We start from the raw sequence: 19616 nt of genomic DNA, 5'->3' as shown, positions 1-19616 counted from the left end.
CATTGGTAGATATATTCTTGTCGTTTGCTCTGTTAATACTGTCACCATCTTAATGATATTTGCTCCCAACAAGCATAGAAAATATTCGCTGGTCAGATCATGTGCCAGTCACATTGACGATTACGGAATTCTCCTCCCACATACCTATGGCGGTGCAGCTCCTTTCTTTTCTCACCCCACACATAAGCAGACCGTGGATAAAGATCTTGATAACGATTTCCTGACTAATGATACTCCAGACATCAATGATGCTTCTCTATGGAGCGCTCATAAAGTGAAGATTAGAGGTACCTTTTATTAGACTAGGTCACATAGTCAAGATAAACCGATCAGCTGAGATCTCTAACAGAAGAGATCCGTCTTTTAGATACAAAAAATAAACTCACCTTGAGATACACAAGCCTCACAACTATTCCTCCTAAGGCAATGCCTTTGCCAATTCGTACTCGCAGATTACGAAAAGAACCTTAGGAGGTCCAAAGCAAATTATTACTCACAGAAAAACAAAGCAGGGAAACTATTGGCTGCCCGACTTAAATCCCAACACGTAAAATCTAGGATTCCGTATTCCCCCGATCCCATAGAGAGACCTTAGATCCCAGAGCGATAGCAGATCAATTTTTCAGATATTACTCCTTATAACCTGAAAGACGATCCATTCACACAATGCCCTTCCGCAGCAGACATACAAGATTTCCTCCACAAAGCCTCTTTGCCTCGTCTATCAGTGAATCAACTTGATACCTTGAATTCCCCGATAACGGACAACGAAATCCTGACTGCTATTCAATCACTCCCTCAGGGTAAATCCCCTAGCCCAGATGGTCTTACAAACTCCAACTATAAGACCTGCTCCCTAAAACTAGTCCCTTATCTGAGAAGATTTTTCCAACAAGCCATGGACACTTGGGTCCTTCCCGAAAATCAGTCGGCCTTGATTGTCACACCTCCTAAACCAGGGAAACCTACTGATGCACCTCAACACTTTAGGCCTATATCTTTATTAAACTCAGACTTAAAACTTTATGCCAAACTACTTTTAGCTCGACCCACTCACGTGTTATCCACTAGTAAATATTGACCAAGTCGGTTTCGTCAAAACCAAGCAAATCTCAGACAACACGAGACGGATTTTAAACTTATTACATTATATTGAAAAAAACAAGACCCCAGCAGTAATGCTGGCTTTAGACGCTGAGAAGGCATTTGACCGTATCAACTGGTCTTACACCTTCTTGACACTTAGGGTATGTTCACGCGGCTTATTTACGGACGTAATTCGGGCGTTTTACGCCTCGATTTATGTCCGAAAATGCGGCTCGATAGCGTTGGCAAACATCTGCCCATTCATTAGAATGGGTCTTACGATGTTCTGTGCACACGGTCATTTTTTTACACCCCGCTGTCAAAAGGCGGGGTGTGAAAAAGACGCCCGCGTCAAAGACGTAAATGGAGCCGTTTTCCATGGACTCCATGGAAAACCAGCTCAATTTAACGTCTGTAATGGACGCAGCAAAAAGCGCCTCAACATGCCATTACGGCTGAAATTACGGAGCTGTTTTCTCCTGAAAACAGCTCCGTAATTTCAGCTGTTACGGACGCTGCTGTGTGAACATACCCTTAGATCTATGGGATTCTACGTGAGTATATTGAGTGCGATACAGGCATTTTACTCCGCACCATCGGCCAAAGTTTTCACAACTGGCATCCTCTCTGAGGATTTCCACATAACCATGTCCCCCCCCCCCCAATAATATTTATCCTCTCCATGGAACCATTGGCCCAACATATCAGGTCCCATAGTGAAGTTCAAGGCATTAGAGTAGGAGATCAGTCACATACCATTTCTTTATATGCGGATGACATCCTCTCCTTGTGAAATCCGGGACTCTCCCTTACTGCCGCTATTGATACCATAACCGCCTTTGGCAAATTATCGTTCTACAGGTTAAATACACAAAAATCCCAGATACTTCCACTTTATTTGGATCATGTAGCGCTACACTTTCTTAAAACGAAATACCCTTTCAATTGGCAGACGAGAAGTATCCAATATTTGGGCATTGTCTTAACTCCCTCACATAAAGTCCTATTCACTGCCAACTATGAACCTCTGCTACAGTCCATACGGACTGAATCTACAAGACTTCTCACGTATGAAACGTCATGGATAGGTAGAATAGCTGCCTACAAAATGCTCCTATTACCAAGACTATTACCTTTTTAGAACCCTTCCAATTTATATTCCTACTAGTTTCTTCCTTTCTGCACAAAAAGCACTCTCCCATTTCATCTGGATGGGTTATAAAACCTAGAATTTCTCGACACATACTCACCCGAGACAAGAAGATCGGAGGACTGAGTGTTCCGGACATTCATAATTATTATATAGCCACCCAAGTGGCACAAATAACTACCGGGTGGCATAATGACAAACATAAACATTGGCTTCAGATAGAATCCTCATACATTTCACCAACCAGTTTGAAGTCTACTCTGTTCCTACATTTCTGGGATTTGTCAGTCCTTCCACCAACGTCTCAATTGACACTTACGACTTTACACTGTTGGTCATATGTCCAGCGCAATTCTCTAGACCGTATCCCCCTCCTCCAAAAATATATTCCTCTAGACTTGTTCATGTTCATAATCCCAAATCTCACTCTAACAACATGGATAGTTAAGGGGGTTACTGAGATCTCTCAACTGTTTGAGAATAATCTATTGGTTCGTTTTGAAGATCTCGTACTTAAATATTCCCTACCCAACCGGAATTGTACCGATATCTGCAGCTTAGACATTGCCTCATGGCTAACAACAACTTCAATGCACTGTGCAACTTTACATTATTTGGCATTTTTTCTAACCGCACTAAAGGGTTAAAACATATATACAATACGCTCAACTCGCATTCTTGCTTTTGTAAGTCCCACCCTATCCGGACTTGGGAAAGAGAAATTGGTTGCATTTTGACAATACAGCATGGATGGCTACTTTTAAACTTATCCACAAAGCTCTTCCGTGTACCCAACATGTAGAAGCTGCCATGAAAACTATTTTAATATGTTTTTACACCCCAGATAGATTACATAAAATGTTCCCTGGTTCATCTCCTATGTGCTGGAGGGGTTGTGGGTGTATTGGTTGTCTCTTCCATACCTTATGGCAATGTCCCAAGTTAGATAACTATCGGTCGCAGGTTTTTGAACTTTTGACTGATGTCACCCACTGTCGACTTACTCATACACCGCAGCTGGCATTGCTATTCCCCGAAATGGGACATTTACCTGTTCACGTGCGTTGACTGGTGTGCAAAATCCTTGTGATGGCAAAATTGGTAATAACGCAACACTGGAAGGAAGTCAATGCTCCTTCATTAGATGAATTGTCGACACCACATATATTTATGAAAAAAACATCATCCCTGGGTAACTCGTCGTTCCATACATTCACCTCTATGGAATCCCTGGTCTCAGAGCATTGATTTCAAACCCTGATGTCCTCCTCTTCTGTTGCCAGGGATGTTGTGATCTTACATTTATGTTCATATATGATGTCTGCATGTGAGAGTCGGTTTTTTTCCCAAGGTCTGCACTACTGTTCTGATACTGTTATTCTACATTATTCCTTTGTAACTTTTTTGTTATATGTAATCTCTGCTACATTCACTGTTCAGTTCAATTATTCATGCCTTCGCATTCCCAACTGAGATGTATTGCGCCTGACGATTGAAACTTGTATATGTTCACTGTTCCTTTTAACATTGTCAATACAAAAGTATTGAAATGAAAAAATACAACTTGTCCCGCAAAAAAACAAGACCTTATACAGCTATGTCGATGCAAAAATAAAAGAAGTCATAGCTCTTTGAATGAGACGATGGAAAAACGTAAAAAAATAGCTTGGTCATTAAGACCTAAAATAGGCTGGTCGCTAAGGGGTTAATGAGGCCCTTATGTTTTTGTTAATAGTAAATAGATTCTGTAAATTATACTTTGTCGGTAAAAAAAATTTGCTCATTTAGTGAATTAATATATAAGCATCACTGCGTTTCTGCTAATCTACCACTAGATGGCAGCTTTGTCCAATTGATTTGCACCCACTTTTGGGCACAGAAGACATCCTATACTCTGTTTTGCATTGACAATTAGGTTTTGGGTTTTTTTTTCTGGTCATTTTGGATTATCCTTATCTTTGCGTTAGTCAGTTTGAAAACTATATTATTTGTGTGTTCCTTGGTTTTGTGTCAGATTGTGATTCTTTTAAATCTTTTATTTGTCTTAAGGCAATTGAAAGTTTCTGCACATTGACATCATTACCTGGTAGAAGCTGAATTATAGGGCATGATCCATGTGCCAACAACCTGCAAATAATTCCCAAGTGGCCCTACTCCAGAAGAGATGAGATGAACACCTGTTCTATATGAAGCCATCATATGTTACCATCCTACTTTTTCTGCAGATTTTTAAGATTCCGTTTGATGTGTGTCCAAATCTTGGGAGCTCAGGAACAAGAATAGAGGTGGGATGAAGAAAACTGCACGATGTCTTAGAGCATCAATCTCCTTGAGAAATTCAGGGTTTTATGTCTTCTTTTTATTACCACTTGTGGAGAGATAATGTTTTTACATGCAGCCGGTTGCACATCTCAAGTTTCAGTTTGAAGATCTCTACCTGTAACCATTTTATCTCTGTACGGTCATAGAAGCTTATTGGTATTAAAGGGGTTGCCAGCATCTGCATCAAATTTAAAATTGTTAAGTAATGTACAGGGCAGCGTTATTTCACCTAAATAATGTATGTCTGATAGAACTCAGCCCTACCCATCTCTCTCACACTGTTTTCTCCTGCTGTTTGCAGTTCCTCGTGGGCGGGAACACATGGCTGACGTGCAGAAGAGAGGACAGCAGGTACTTCTTCTCTTATCAGCATAGACCAGCGGCGCTATTTTATTAAGTCCAGCGCATACTTATTAGATCTCACTGATATAAGACGTAGCACCGCTAATCACATGGCTGATCGTGATGGATGGATGATGCGGTCACATGATGCCCCTGTAGACTCCATTTTATCTGTTTCATGGACGAAACGTGCGTTGCTGGCGCCTGTGGAGCATGGGATGCGCAGGGAAATGCCGGCTCTAAAAGGAGGCGTAAAAGTTTTTAAAGGTATATTGGACATTTTATTATGTTACGATAGTAAATTTATGTAGCAGGTCTTTGTTAAGTGGCCAACCCCTTCAATTTCTCTTAAACACAGCATAAAAAGTATCTAACTTGGGGGAACTTTAACAATGTAGACACCTTGACATTTATGATATATTTAATCTTGCAGGATACTGTATAGGTTCTGAACTAGAACTGAGAATGTTGGGTCTCTGGAGGAAGGAGAGGGAAACCAGCCTTATGATCAAATCAATGGAGACTGAAACTTGAGATGGGCAGTGATATCACCAGCTCCACCCTCGATAACCCCCTCGTGTCGTTCTATCATTAAGCCTCTGCTTATTAATAGTAATGAGGAAAAACATTCCATTTTACTATCGGCTGTACAGAGATTCTTTTAGATATAATATATAATCTCTTGTCTGCAGTGTAGGCTGTTTGGCCACCAGATGTCAGCACATGTCAGATTGTCAATATTGTATGTCCTTTCCAATAAAAAATGAGTGCAACTTGCAAATATTGCAGAAAGTTCCTGGAAATAACAGAAAGTGTTTAGGACTTGCCCGGTTCCTAATGGGTAAGATTCTGGCGCTCAGCAACTCTGATCAGTTTGGATGAGGGAAACTATAGGAGCAGTATTATTGAGACATAAGAGTTGTAAATGATTACAACTCAGGGCAAGATCTATAGTATAAGGCTATATTCACACGCGTAACAAAAAATGTCTGTAAAATACGGAGCTGTTTTCAAGGGAGAACAACCTCTGATTTTCAGCGTTTTTTTTGCATCAGGCGGCTTTTGCTGCGTTTTTTTACAGACATCTTTGGAGCTGTTTTTCTATTGAACAATTAAAAACGGCTCCAAAAACGGCTCAAGAAGTTACATTACCTGCACTCGTTTTTACGAGCCTTTTTTTACGGGCCGTTTTTTCAAACGGCCGCGTAAATAAAACGCCCCAACGGAACGTCGTTTTTCCCATTGAAATGAATGGGCAGATGTTTGGAGGCGTTCAGCCTCCGTATTTTTACCCATTTTTCGGGGGGTTTACAGGCCCGAAAAATGACTGAAAATAGGCCGTGTGAACATACCCTAAGCATCTAGTGGAAGGCAGCTGCTGTATTGCTTGGAGTACATTTCATCCTCCTTAAAAAAGACTATACTTAAAAACATAAAAAATATATTTTCCTTAGTACACACGATTCCTCCTAAATTTACCTAGTTTCTGAATTAAATCAAATAGTAATGTACAGGAACTTTGTTTTATCTTATCAGGGTTGTTTAAGAAAAAATTCACTGTATTTCAAAGATGTATTCAATTGTGCTCCCACAACATAACAATTTTAAAGGATTCACTGGTGTAATATATGAGTAAAATATAACACTTATTTATAACTCTCTAAAAACAGAGGTACAATCACCACTGTGAAAAAGCCCCACCGTGTGTATAAAAACGTATTAAATAATAAACTCTGAGTTCTAATTCAATTGTGAACCTCCTATAGCTCAGTGTTCAACAAGAATATCAATACGGAATCAGCATTTGAAAAATGGGCATAACAATAGTCTTGACCCTAATTCACACTAGAGTCCGTGATAACCGCACCGGAAGCTCCTAGTGTTGAGGTATACAAACAATGCTAGTGTTCCCAATGCTAAAAAATTCCTATTCACAACCGACCCTACGCGTTTCAATACTCATCATCAGGGGTCTGTAGCTTGGTCACTCTGGCCAGGGATGCCAGCGATATTTAGTTCAGCAGCAGGTATTCTGCTGTACTCCACGGAAGCATGCTCGCATAGATGTCAGCGGCATGCTTCATTCTGGGACTCTGAGTTATTTAAAGCATCTGACTCCTCCCCCTGTCCTCGGCACCGCCAATCGAAACAGCCAATCACACTCACCAATCGAATTCGTGACACCTGTCCATGTGACTCCCGGCCATCAGCTGACAGCCAGGAACCAACATCGACCGCATCAAAAGCCGAACGCACAGGCGCAGTAGAGGCCACAATCGAGTCGCCCATGCTGCCGGGAACTCACCACTGCAAAGAAGGAGTATATAGATATTTAAAGTTTGGGTAAGTGTTGCGGATCAGCTCAAAACCCGCAGCTGGACTGCCATTGATAAAACAACTGCACTGATAATACATATTGTGTAGATAAATGAATGTCTACCCCACTATAAAGTGTCATTATAACACCTACTGAATAAGGAACCATAGCCAGACTGCCCACATGATGATCATTGATAATTAAGAGACCACCTGTCATGACGACCATGTGGGTCTCTTGCTATCCTGAAGGGATAACTGGCCATGGAAATGCATGTTTAAATGAATGTTCAAATAAAACATGCATAATTTGTCTGCTCATTTAAACCCCCTGGTTGTGTGCACGCCAATCTATAGATCCACTGGGCTTCCTTTCGTAGTATGAGGTTATCCCAGTCACCTCCCCGTTTGGGAGGCCTAATGAGTTCAATTGCTTGAAATTTAAGACATTCTGCACGACCCTGATGTGTAGCGTGTACATGTTTGGATATAGGAGTATCTCTAGAATTCGCAATGTCGCCAACATGTTCTCTGATCCGGCGCCGAAACTGCCGCACCGTTTTTCCCACATAATTCAGTGGACATGTTATCAGATATACCACCCCTGCTGTTTTACAATTGACAAAATCACGAATGTCATATTCCAATTGCGTAACGACACTCCTAAACTTGTCACCTTTTTGAATAAAATCACAAGCCTTGCACCTGCCACATCTGTGTGTGCCTGGTATTTGTCTGTCCAGCCATGTTCCTTTAGGTACAATGGGATCAAAACAACTATGCATAACTCTGTCCCTGATGTTTTTCCCTCTCCGGAATGTGACTGAAGGCCATTGCGTAATCTGATCTATCAAATCTACATCAGTACTAAGAATACGCCAATACCTCTTCAGGATCTGCATAATTTCACATTGTTTAGAATCATAAGTGCCTATAAGTCTCGTAACTCTCTCTTCCCTTCGTTGTCTAGGAACAAGAAGACTCTGCCTGTCCGCATCTCTCGCTCCCACATAGGCCTTTCTGATTACTCCCTTAGGGAAACCTCTATCCTTCATTCTGGTTGTAAGTTCCTGAGCCTGTCTCTCGAAGTCGTCCATGGAGCTGCAATTCCGGCGCACTCTCATGAACTGACCCTGAACTGATCCATGAAAAATATCAAGACCATTCTAGAGGGGTTTTAGGAAAGTAGAGAGGAGGGTTTGCTTTCTTACTGAAGCAGCGCCTCTCTTATCCATGGCTGTGTCTAGTATTACAGCTCAGCTCTATTTCATTTTAACTCACCATGCATATAGATGCAATAGAAGAAATCAGCAAGCTTTAATGAACCTGAATAGTGGATATATTTAACCCCCCCCCCCCCAAACCCTACACAACCTTCACATTGGTCTTTTAATTTAGTTGGATAATATGGATGTAGGAAACTGTAGTTTGTACCTCAAAAGTGTTCAGTAGTCATTGCTGGAACGTCCACTAAAAATACTGAAGTTTAATGAAAAAATAAATATATCCCAGTGCTTTTTATAGATAAGCTTAGTGAACGATTCAGGGATGCAGAGGGTTGCCCAATATATTTGTACGGACTGTAGAAGTGGTTAAATCTGATTTCCATTCATCATCAACCCATAGAAAATTTCCATCGGCTGAGAATTAGATGAAAGACATTCCTAAAAATGATCTAGGGGTAATCTAAACGTTAGCACAAAAGTGATGATTGTCAGCTATTGTGATTGAGCTTCTTTTATGGGAATATGGAGATACGGACAAGAGTGCGGCAACTGCGGTCTAATGTATAGAGGGTACAAAGTATTCCACTTGGGTCATAAAATTCCAGAATTCAGAATTAATGGCTCTATAATGTCAACTGCTACAGAAGGAAGGATCCAGGGAGCCATTATTTCAGATGACTTAGAGCTAAGCAAGCAGTGCAGCAAAGCAGAGGGGAAAATCAGCAAGATACTAAATTGTATAGGAAGAGGCATTAGCTACACAGAGAGGGAGGTAGTAATATCACTCCATAGATCACTGGTTGAATCTAGGTCTGAATGGTGTGCACTAAAATAAACCTTGTACATTATTCAATTCATAGGCCAAATAGAAATAACTCATTCTTCTGAAGCTGCTACTTTTATCTATCTATCTATCTATCTATCTATCTATCTATCTATCTATCTATCTATCTATCTATCTATCTATCTATCTATCTATCTATCTATCTATCTATCTATCTATCTATCTATCCATCTATCCATCTATCCATCTATCCATCTATCCATCTATCCATCTATCCATCCATCCATCCATCCATCCATCCATCCATCCATCCATCCATCCATCCATCCATCCATCCATCCATCCATCCATCGTAATGGAGCACACGTTTCTTCCTGGCATTGTTTATATAGGCAGCAGAGCAGGGTGTGTGCTTTATGGGAGCTGCAATGAATGAGGTTATTAGTCATAAGTGTCAGTAGATTAATGCAGTCTCCAGAAAGAGATGTAATAGAGCCCCCACCCTCAGTGACCACGCTAATGCATACAGATCTTATCTATGCTGCTATCTTGCCTTTTTTTTTAGGCCTCCAGCAATACATTAGATATGCCCTCTAATGGCTGTGGGATGACTCTGTTGACTCTGTCCAAGTCTACACAGCAAAGCTGATGAGTTAGTACATTTTTATTTTTCATGTAGCTGTCTCTGCTCGTTGCCTGTATGAATGCTGGAATATTTAAGATTTTAAAAAACAAACAAATATTTTTTTATAATAAAAACCTGATATTAAAAATTATATAACATTCTGATGAAAGACATACCCTTTAGTCACTTAAAGAGGCTCTGTCACCAGTTTAATACTTGTCTATTTCCTACCTAATCTAATAAACGCTTTGTTGTAGATAACTACTGTTTTGTTTTTAAAAACGTTTATGAGTGACAAAGTTCTAATCATTTTTACATTTATGCAATTTTTTTGTAAAAGCCCAACTGCGCGTTTTTTTTTTCGTTTCACCAAGTGGGCGTTGTAAAGAAAAGACTATGACGCTGACCAATCGGCATCATACACTTCTCTTCATTCATGCCCAGCTTTAGTCACATCCCGTCACTTACTCCCGCAGTTCCCTCACCGGAGCGACGGGAGAATGACCAGACATCGCCTCCAGCCGTGCCAGGACTGCTGCTGAGGAGCATAAACGTCTTGGCACGGCTGGATCCGATGTCTGGTCATTCTCCCGTCGCCCGGTGAAGGAAATGCGGGAGTAAGTGACGTCACAGCGTGATCTCGCGAGATCACGCTGTGCTGTGCATAAATCTGGGCATGAATGAAGAGAAGTGTATGGCGCTGATTGGTCACTGATTGGTCAGCGTCATACACTTTTCTTTACAACGCCCACTTGGTGAAACGAAAAAAAAAAGCCCAATTGGGGCCTTTACAAAAGATTTGCATAAATGTAAAAATTATCAGAACTTTGTCACTAATAAACGTTTTTTTTAGAAAAAACAAAAAACAGTAGTTACCTACATCAAAGCGTTTATTCGATTAGGTAGGAGTTCGAGAAGTATTACACTGGTGACAGAGCCTCTTTAAGTAACCATCACAACATCCAGCAGCTGTGAGCTTCTAGTCTTACAGGAAAACCCTTTTTCTATAGACTTATTGAAAACCCCCCTTAATTTGGTTTAGGGTCCCCGTATAAAAACATCAAGAGTCTTTGTTGCCCATAGAAACCAATCACAGTGCAACAGAGTAGTTCATGGAATGAAAACCGCAGTGTGATTGGTTGCTCTGGGCATCAAGGACGGTATTAATAAATGAGACACATTGTTCGATAGATCTTGACACTCGTGATGGTAATGTTGACACCAAATCTGACTGCCTAAAATATATTGAAAACTTACTTACTGTTGATTCTAGTAGAAGATCTGGGCACTATCTCATAGTATTCACAATTTATAAATCCTCTCCACACAAGCTATGGATGTGACCCATGTCACAAAAGAAGAAAAATGACTACAAGCTGTGGGTATGTGTTCCTCATTAGAAATGTAACGTCTCTCCTAGGGGTCTTTGCCCTGCCGCAACCGCTATTTTATTTAGTCATACAGCTCTCTAGAAGTCAGGACTGCCACAATACCAGATTATCCAAGATATGCGATCTTCATATATACAGTAGGCGATCAATTGACTACGTTTACATTCACTATAATATACATGTGTGATTAGATCTTATAGCCTTTATATTCGTAACCTAATATTCCAAAATGTAACTTAAAAGTTGCAGAACAGACTTTTTTTTTGGACTTCACAATTCACTGTTATTCCAAAATCTGTAATGGATATTGTATCACTTAACAGTTATTGTCTGATTTCCCTGTGCCGACAATGACTGTGGATATGAAAAATATTTAAAATGGATATATTATAATTGTATGAAAGTGAACAGAAGGATTGTAACTTATTTAAAGGGAAGGTTTACTTTTAACCCCTTAAGGACGCAGCCTAGTTTTGGCCTTAAGGCTCAGAGCCCATTTTTCAAATCTGACATATTTCACTTTATGTGGTAATAACGTCGGAATGCTTAAACCTACCCAAGCGATTCTGAGATTGTTTTCTCGTGACACATTGGGCTTCATGTTCGTGGTAAAATTTGGTCGATATATTCAGTGTTTATTGGTGAAAAATTGCAAAATGTAGAGAAAATTTTGAAAAAATTGCATTTTTCAGAATTTAAATGCATCTGCTTGTAAAACAGACGGTTATACCACCCAAAATAGTTACTAGTTCACATTTCCCATATGTCTACTTTAGATTGGCATCATTTTTTGAACATTATTTTATTTTTCTTGGACGTTACAAGGCTTAGAACATAAACAGCAATTTCTCATATTTTTAAGAAAATTTCAAAAGCCTTTTTTTTAAGGTACCTCTTGAGTTCTGAAGTGGTTTTGAGGGGCCTATGTATTAGAAACCCTGATAAAACACCCCATTTTGAAAACTAGACCCCTCAAAGTATTCAAAACAGCAGTTAGAAAGTTTTTAAACCCTTCAGGCATTTCACAGGAATTAAAGCAAAGTGGAGGTGAAATTTGCAAATTTCATTTTTCTTGCTGAATTTCAATTTTATTCATTTTTTTTTCTGTAACACAGAAGGTTTTACCAGAGAAACACTACTAAATATGTATTGTCCAGATTCTGCAGTTTTTAGAAATGTCCCACATGTGGCCCTACTGCGCTCGTGGACTAAAACACAAGCCCTAGAAGCAAAGAAGCACCTAGTGCATTTTTTTATTAGAATATATTTTAGGCAGCATGCCAGGTTTGAAGAGGTGTTGACGTGCCAAAACAGTAGGAATCCCCCAAAAGTGACCCCATTTTGGAAACTACACCCCCTCAAGGAATTCATTTAGGGTTGTTGTTACAATTTTGACCGCACAGTTATTTCACAGCACGTATTTGAATTGGGCTCTGAAATGAAAAAAATGTCATTTTTTCCAATAAAATGTCATTTGTGATCAAAATTTCTTATTTTCACAGGGAACAAAATACCCCATTTTGTTGCCCAATTTGTCCTTAGTGTGGCAATACCCCATTTGTGGTGATAAACTGCCGTTTGGGCCCATGGGAGGGCTCAGAAGGAAAGGAGCGCTATATGTTTGTTGGAGTCCAGATTTTGTTGGATTGGTTTTCGGGTGCCATGTCGCATTTGCAGAGCCTCAGAGGTATCAAAGCAATGGAAACCCACCAAAAGTGACCCCATTTTGGAAACTACACCCCTCAAGGAATTCATTTATGGTTGTTGTTAGCATTTTGACCACACAGTTTTTTCACAGCACCTATTTCAATTGGGCTGTGACATTAAAAAAATGACATTTTTTCCAATAAGATGTAATTTTTTACCAAAATTTCTTATTTTCTCAGGGAACAAAATACTCAATTTTGTTGCCCAATTTCTCCTGAGTGCATCAATACCCCATTTGTGGCAATAAACTGCCGTTTGGGCCCATGGGAGGCCTCAGAAGGGAAGGAGCGCTGTGTGTTCTTTGGAGTACAGATTTTGCTGGTTTGGTTTTCGGGTGCCATGTCGCATTTGCAGAGCCCCAGAGGTATCAAAGCAATGGAAACCCACCAGAAGTGACCCCATTTTGGAAACTACACCCCTCAAGGAATTCATTTATGGGTAATGTGACCATTTAGACTCCATAGTTTCTTCACAGAACTTATTTGAATTGGGCTGGGAATGAAAACAAAATTATTTTTTTCAAATAATATGTAGTTTTGGCTGAAAATTTCTTATTTTCACAAGAAACAAAATACCCCATTCTGTTGCGCAATTTGTTCTGAGTGCCGCAATACCCCATTTGTTGTGATAAACTGCCGTTTGGGCCCATGGGAGGGCTCAGAAGGAAAGGACCACCATTTGGCCTACTGGGGATTTTCTAGTGCGAAGTCATGTATGCAGAAGCCCCTGAGGTACCAGTACAGTTGAAACCCGCAAGAAGTGACCCCGTTTTAATAACTACACCCTTAAGGCATTCATCTAGAGGTGTAGTGAGCATTTTGACCGGAGACATACACCCCATAAACTGTAATGTGGGTTCTCCCGGGTATGACAATACCCTACATGTGGCTGTTATCAGCTGCCTGGACACACAGCAGGGCCCAGAGGGGAAAGACGAGGGGGGATAAGCTGTGCGGAGTGCATCAGGGTAAGTAAAATTGGGGTAAATTATAAACCAAGGGATGTATGATAAATTTTAAAACACTTTCATACAGAGCTCTGGTTATTCGGGACACGTGTCACATTGATATATTGTGTCATCCATTATCACACTCTTATAGCAGACTTTGCACCTCTTTTGACTTTTTCCCTTCTTGCCAGTTTGGGGAACTTCTCCTGGAAAGTGTTGCCCTGGTACGATGCGTGTGGCCCCGCTTCCAGAAGTACTGGGTGCCCCCCCTTCTTGGTCCCTAAAGATTAGGTTCTTGATAATCACCTCTTGAAATTCCAGGAAAGTTCCCGTCTGGCCTGCACATCGACGTAGCATGTACGCATTGTACAATGCCATCTGTATGATGTGCCCGGCCAGCTTCTTATACCACACCGCATGACGCTGTAGGGCTTCAGGGCTTGATCTTACAAGTCCACCCCTCCCATGTACCTATTGTAGTCCAGGATGCAGTCTGGTTTGGGGGTGGCCTTTCCTTCATATATCCTAAACCTGTAGGTATACCCGGATGCACTCTCACAGCTTATACATCTTCACGCCATACCTTGCCCTCTTACCCGGCAGGTACTGGTGGAATTGAACCCTCCCTTTAAAATGTACCAAGGACTCATCAATAGAAATACACTTCTCGGGGGTGTATGCTTGGGAAAACCGGGCACTGGAACGGTCTAATAGGGGTCTCCGTTTATACAAACGGTCAAAACTGGGGTCATCTCGGGGTGGGCACGGCTTATTATCAGTATAATGTAAGAAGCGAAGTATTGCCTCATTTATTTATTTTTTTAGGTTCCAGTTCAGTTCTGAAGTTGCTTTGAGGGGCCCATATATTAGAAACCCCTATCAAATACCCCATTTTAGAAACTAGACCCCTCAAAGTATTCACAACAGCATTTAGAAAGTTTATGAACCCTTTAGGTGTTTCACAGAAATTTAGAGCAAAGTAGAGGTGAAATTTACATATTTTTTTTGTCAGAAAATCCTCTTTATACCATTTTTTTTATAACACAAAAGGATTTATCAGAGAAACACAACTTAATACGTATTGCCCATATTCTGCAGTTTTGAGAAATATCCCACATGTGGCCCTCGGGCGGTAATGGACTGAAGCACCGGCCTCAGAAGCAAAGGAGCACCTAGTGGATTTTGAAGCCTCTTTTTTATTAGGCACCATGTCCGGTTTGAAGAGGTCTTGTGGTGCCAAAACATTGGGAACCCCCCAAAAGTGACCCCAATTTGGAAACTAGACCCCTTGAGGAATCCATTGGAGTTTTCTTGGGGTGCATGCGGCAGTTTTTATTCTATTTTTAGGTGGCGTGGTGACTAAAAAACAGCAATTGTACTATTGTTTTTTTATTCTATTTTTTTTACAGCGTTCACCGTGCGCTATAAATGACATATTCACTTTATTCTGCGGGGCGATACGATTACGGCGATACCAGATGTTTATAGTTTTTTTTTATGTCTTATGGCGTTTGCACAATAAAATACGTTTTGTAAACAATCATTCACTTTTTGTGTTACCTTATTCTAAGAGCCATAACGTTTTTAATTTTCCATCAATAAAGCCGTGCGAGGACTTATTTTTTGCGTAACGAACTGTAGTTTCGATCAGTACCATTTTTAGGTACATGCGACTTTTTGATCTCTTTTTATTCCATTTTTTGGGAGGTGAAGTGACCAAAGAATTGTGATTGTGGTTCGGTTTATTATTATTTTATTTTACGGCGTTCACCGTGCGGGATAAATAATGAAATAATTTTGTAGTTCAGGCCGTTACGGACGCGGCGATACCAATTATGTATAGTTTATTTGTTTGTTTATATATTTTTATTAATAATAAAGGACTTATAAGGGAAAAAGGGGGATTTTTACTTTTAATACTTTTAAATCTTTTATTTTCTTATTTTTACACATCTTTTTTTAACTTTTTTTTTACTTTATTACATTGTCCCACTAGGGGACATGAGGGCAGGAGGCCCTGATCGCTATTCTAATACACTGCACTACATGCGTAGTGCAGTCTATTAGAACTGCCAGCTACTCACTGACAGCAAGCATAGTGGGTCCTGACGTTGTCAGGACCCACTAGGCTTCCGTCTATGGCAGAGCCGGACGCCATTGTTTGGTGTCCGGTTGCCATAGTCACCATCGCCGGCCGCTATCGCGTAGCAGGCCGGCGATGGCAGCTTAACCCCTAAAAAGCCGCGATCTCTATAGAACGCGGCTTTTAAGGGGTTAATCAGCGGGGACACAGCGATCGGTCCCCGCTGTAGGAGCTGTGACAGCTGCTGAACAAGACAGCAGCGTCACAGCTCCTGTATGTGTCGGGAGGACGGCCGAAACGGCCGTTACTCCCGAGACGTACTATTACGGCATGGAGCGCGAACGATACAGCTGCCATGACGTAATAGTACGTCAAGGAGCGGGAAGGGGTTAAGCAAACTGCTCTATTATCTTTATTTTCTTTCTCAGACTTTTCTGGTAGTTTTTGGACTAAGGGAATCCTATCAGTGCTGATCATAACAGGAAGAGGAAGCATGAGAGTGATCAATAACTGATGGTTCCCCTCTCCGTGTCCTGTACATGCTCATAAGTGTGAGTAATTCTGTACATGAAGGTGTATATATAATGTGTATGTATTGGTGACAGTGTAAGGGTATGTGCACACGACCTATTTTCAGACGTAATGGAGGCGTGTTACGCCTCGAATTACGCCTGAAAAGACGGCTCCAATACGTCGGCAAACATCTGCCCATTGCCTGCAATGGGTCTTACGATGTTCTGTGCAGACGAGTTGTCATTTTACGCGTCGCTGTCAAAATACGGCGTGTAAAATGACGGCTTGTCAAAAGACGTGCAGGACACTTCTTGGGATGTTTTTGGAGCCGTTTTCTCATAGAAAACAGCTCCAAAAACGGCCGTAAAAAACGCCGCAAAAAACGTCTGAAAATCAGGAGCTATTTTCCCTTGAAAACAGCTCCGTATTTTCAGATGTATTTTGTTAATCGTGTGAACATAGCCTTAAACTTCACATACTTAATTACTAAAAGAATAAAGTTGGGTCCACCTGGGTGGCACCATGAAGAATCTATGGCATATCTAACAAATATTAAAGCATATGAGCAGTATGTTCTATTTATATAGCCATTATTGCTAACTAGTTATATTGTTACTGGTAGATGTTGATAGTGACTTATTTGATGGATTGTGTTTTAATCTATTTATCACAGCATATTAGGAGCAACAAAATTTGGTAAAACATCACATTACAAGATAATCCCATGGTGAAATTAAAAAACGTTCTCCCTACCGAGTATTATTTATATATCGCCAACATATTCCGCAGTGCTGTACAGAGGTCCTCTTTTACTGTCCCCATTGGGGCTCACAATCAAAATTCCCTATCAGTATGTTTTTCAGGGCACGGGAGGAAATCGGAGCACCTGGCGGAAACCCACGTAAACACGGGGAGAACATACAAACTCCATGCAGATGTTGTCTTTGGTTGGCTTTGAACCCAGGACCCCAGCGCTGCACGGCACTAGTGCTAACCACTGAGTCACTTTGAAAACGAGTGCCTGTTACTTGGGGTGACCCTTGGGTGAGTTCCTTCAACCCTTGTTTAATGAAATTGCCAAATTTGTGGGGAAGAGCCCAATACAGTTTCACAATGCTTATAGAGAAGGAAGCAACCTGACCTGCAATCCTGGTGGTAGACCCAAAAGTTGTCATTGTGGTACATATCGAATGTCCTTAGGTCTTCTTAAGATGCAAGTACCTGTATACAGGAATGTACCAATGCAGAAGTTTTTTTTTTTTAAAGTACATTGTAAAGAACTATTAGATCTTGATGCACTATTGGCCCACAGGAACATTTTAAGAGTTTGGACGTTTCCAAATATAATGCCATGAGCGAGAAATAATTACTTCGTATAAAGCAATGCTACATTATGTCTCGGATATGTGTTTGTATATTGTTTTACTCTGCAATGATGATAATTATGAAACAGTCTGTGATCTGCTCATTGTAAAAATAGAATGACGCTTAAAATATTTTCACAGTTTTGCTTTGCTGGATGAAAGACAAAATGTAAAAAGCAGGGACTGACTATTCTGCTGCTGATCTCTGGCTGCCAACATGGTCCGCTGCTCAGTGAAGCCTGATTTCCACTGGGATCTCTCCCTACAAAGGCTGTGACTCTATGTTCATACTGGTTGTAAATATGTTCAAGCCGTTTGTATCATAGCACCTTCTGCCTCAGAGATTTCTTCACACAACAAAGATTTTGAATAGGTTGCTGGAGTGTTAATGACTGTGTCTAGAAACAATCATCACTTCCGAAAACATCTGTACAAAACCTCATCTCAATGAAATCGAGGCAGTCTCCGATAAAGAAATCTCAGACTCAGGGTATGTTCACACACAAACTCAGAAACGTCTGAAAATACGGAGCTGTATTCAAGGGACATTTTTTAAGCGTTTTTTTTACGGCCGTTTTTGGAGCTGTTTTCTATAGAGTCAATGAAAAACGGCTCCAAAAACGTCCCAAGAAGTGACCTGCACTTCTTTTTCGCGGCCGTATCTACGCGGCCGTTTTGAAAAACGGCCGCGTGAAAAAACTTTCCATCGGAACAGAATGCCGTTTTTCCCATTGAAATCAATGGGGAGATGTTTGGGGGCGTTCTGCTTCCGATTTTTCGGCTGTTTTTCAGGCGTTTACGGCCGTGTGAACATACCCTTACATTGCCAACCACCACCTCTAGACTCTCAAGATCTATATTTCCTCGTGTGCCAGCTACACGTACAACCATGCAGAGTATTTTGAAATAGACATTTATTAGACCCCAATACAAATGCACTAATTATATTGTTAACAGCTATTTCAATGATGAATGTGGCACAAACTAAGGGGCTAATGTATTATAGAGACAGCCCCATGGCTGTTATAGGACCCATGGAGGAAGAAGGAGGCAACGCTGGTTGCTTTATCCCCCTCAAAAAACAGTCCACTCCAGAGATCTTTGCTGTCATAAAAGATCTACCAGGGGGCAAGAGCCCTGGACCAGATAGTTATACTGCCAAATTTTATAAACTCTTAGCTGACCAACTGTCGCCCCTCTTTCACAAATCGTTTAACGCAATCTCCCCTGAGTTCCTCTTCCCTCTCAATTCTAACTTGGCACATGTCACTGTCCTCCCTAAACATGGCAAAGACCCCTAATTGTGCGCCAGTTAGAAACATTTCCTTACTCAATGTAGAACTAAAAATGTATGCCAAACTTTTGGCCAACAGACTGGACAAACACCTACCCACCTTGATACACTCTGATCAGGTGGGATTCCTGCCTGGCAGGGAGGCCTGTGACAATACGCTCAAGACCCTAGACATCATCCACCATGCCCAATCCCACCAAATCCCTCTCATGATTCTTTCATTAGACGCCGAAAAGGCATTTGACAGAATTTCCTGGCCTGCTCTACCTGCCACCCACTCTCCAAGCCACCCTTCAACACATAGGACTAGGCCCCTCCTTTATTACGAAAATTCTAGCCCATTATCAATGTCCTTCCGCACAGCTCAAAATTTATGGTTCCCTCTCAGAGCCCTTTACCATACACAACGGCACTAGACAAGGTTGTCCCCTCACCTATATGTACTGGTCATGGAACATCTGATG

This window comes from Rhinoderma darwinii, chromosome 13 (genome assembly GCF_050947455.1).
Source record: "Rhinoderma darwinii isolate aRhiDar2 chromosome 13, aRhiDar2.hap1, whole genome shotgun sequence".
NCBI lineage: Eukaryota > Metazoa > Chordata > Amphibia > Anura > Rhinodermatidae > Rhinoderma > Rhinoderma darwinii.
The sequence above is the reverse complement of the archived record's forward strand: the minus strand, read 5'-3'. Positions refer to the sequence as shown.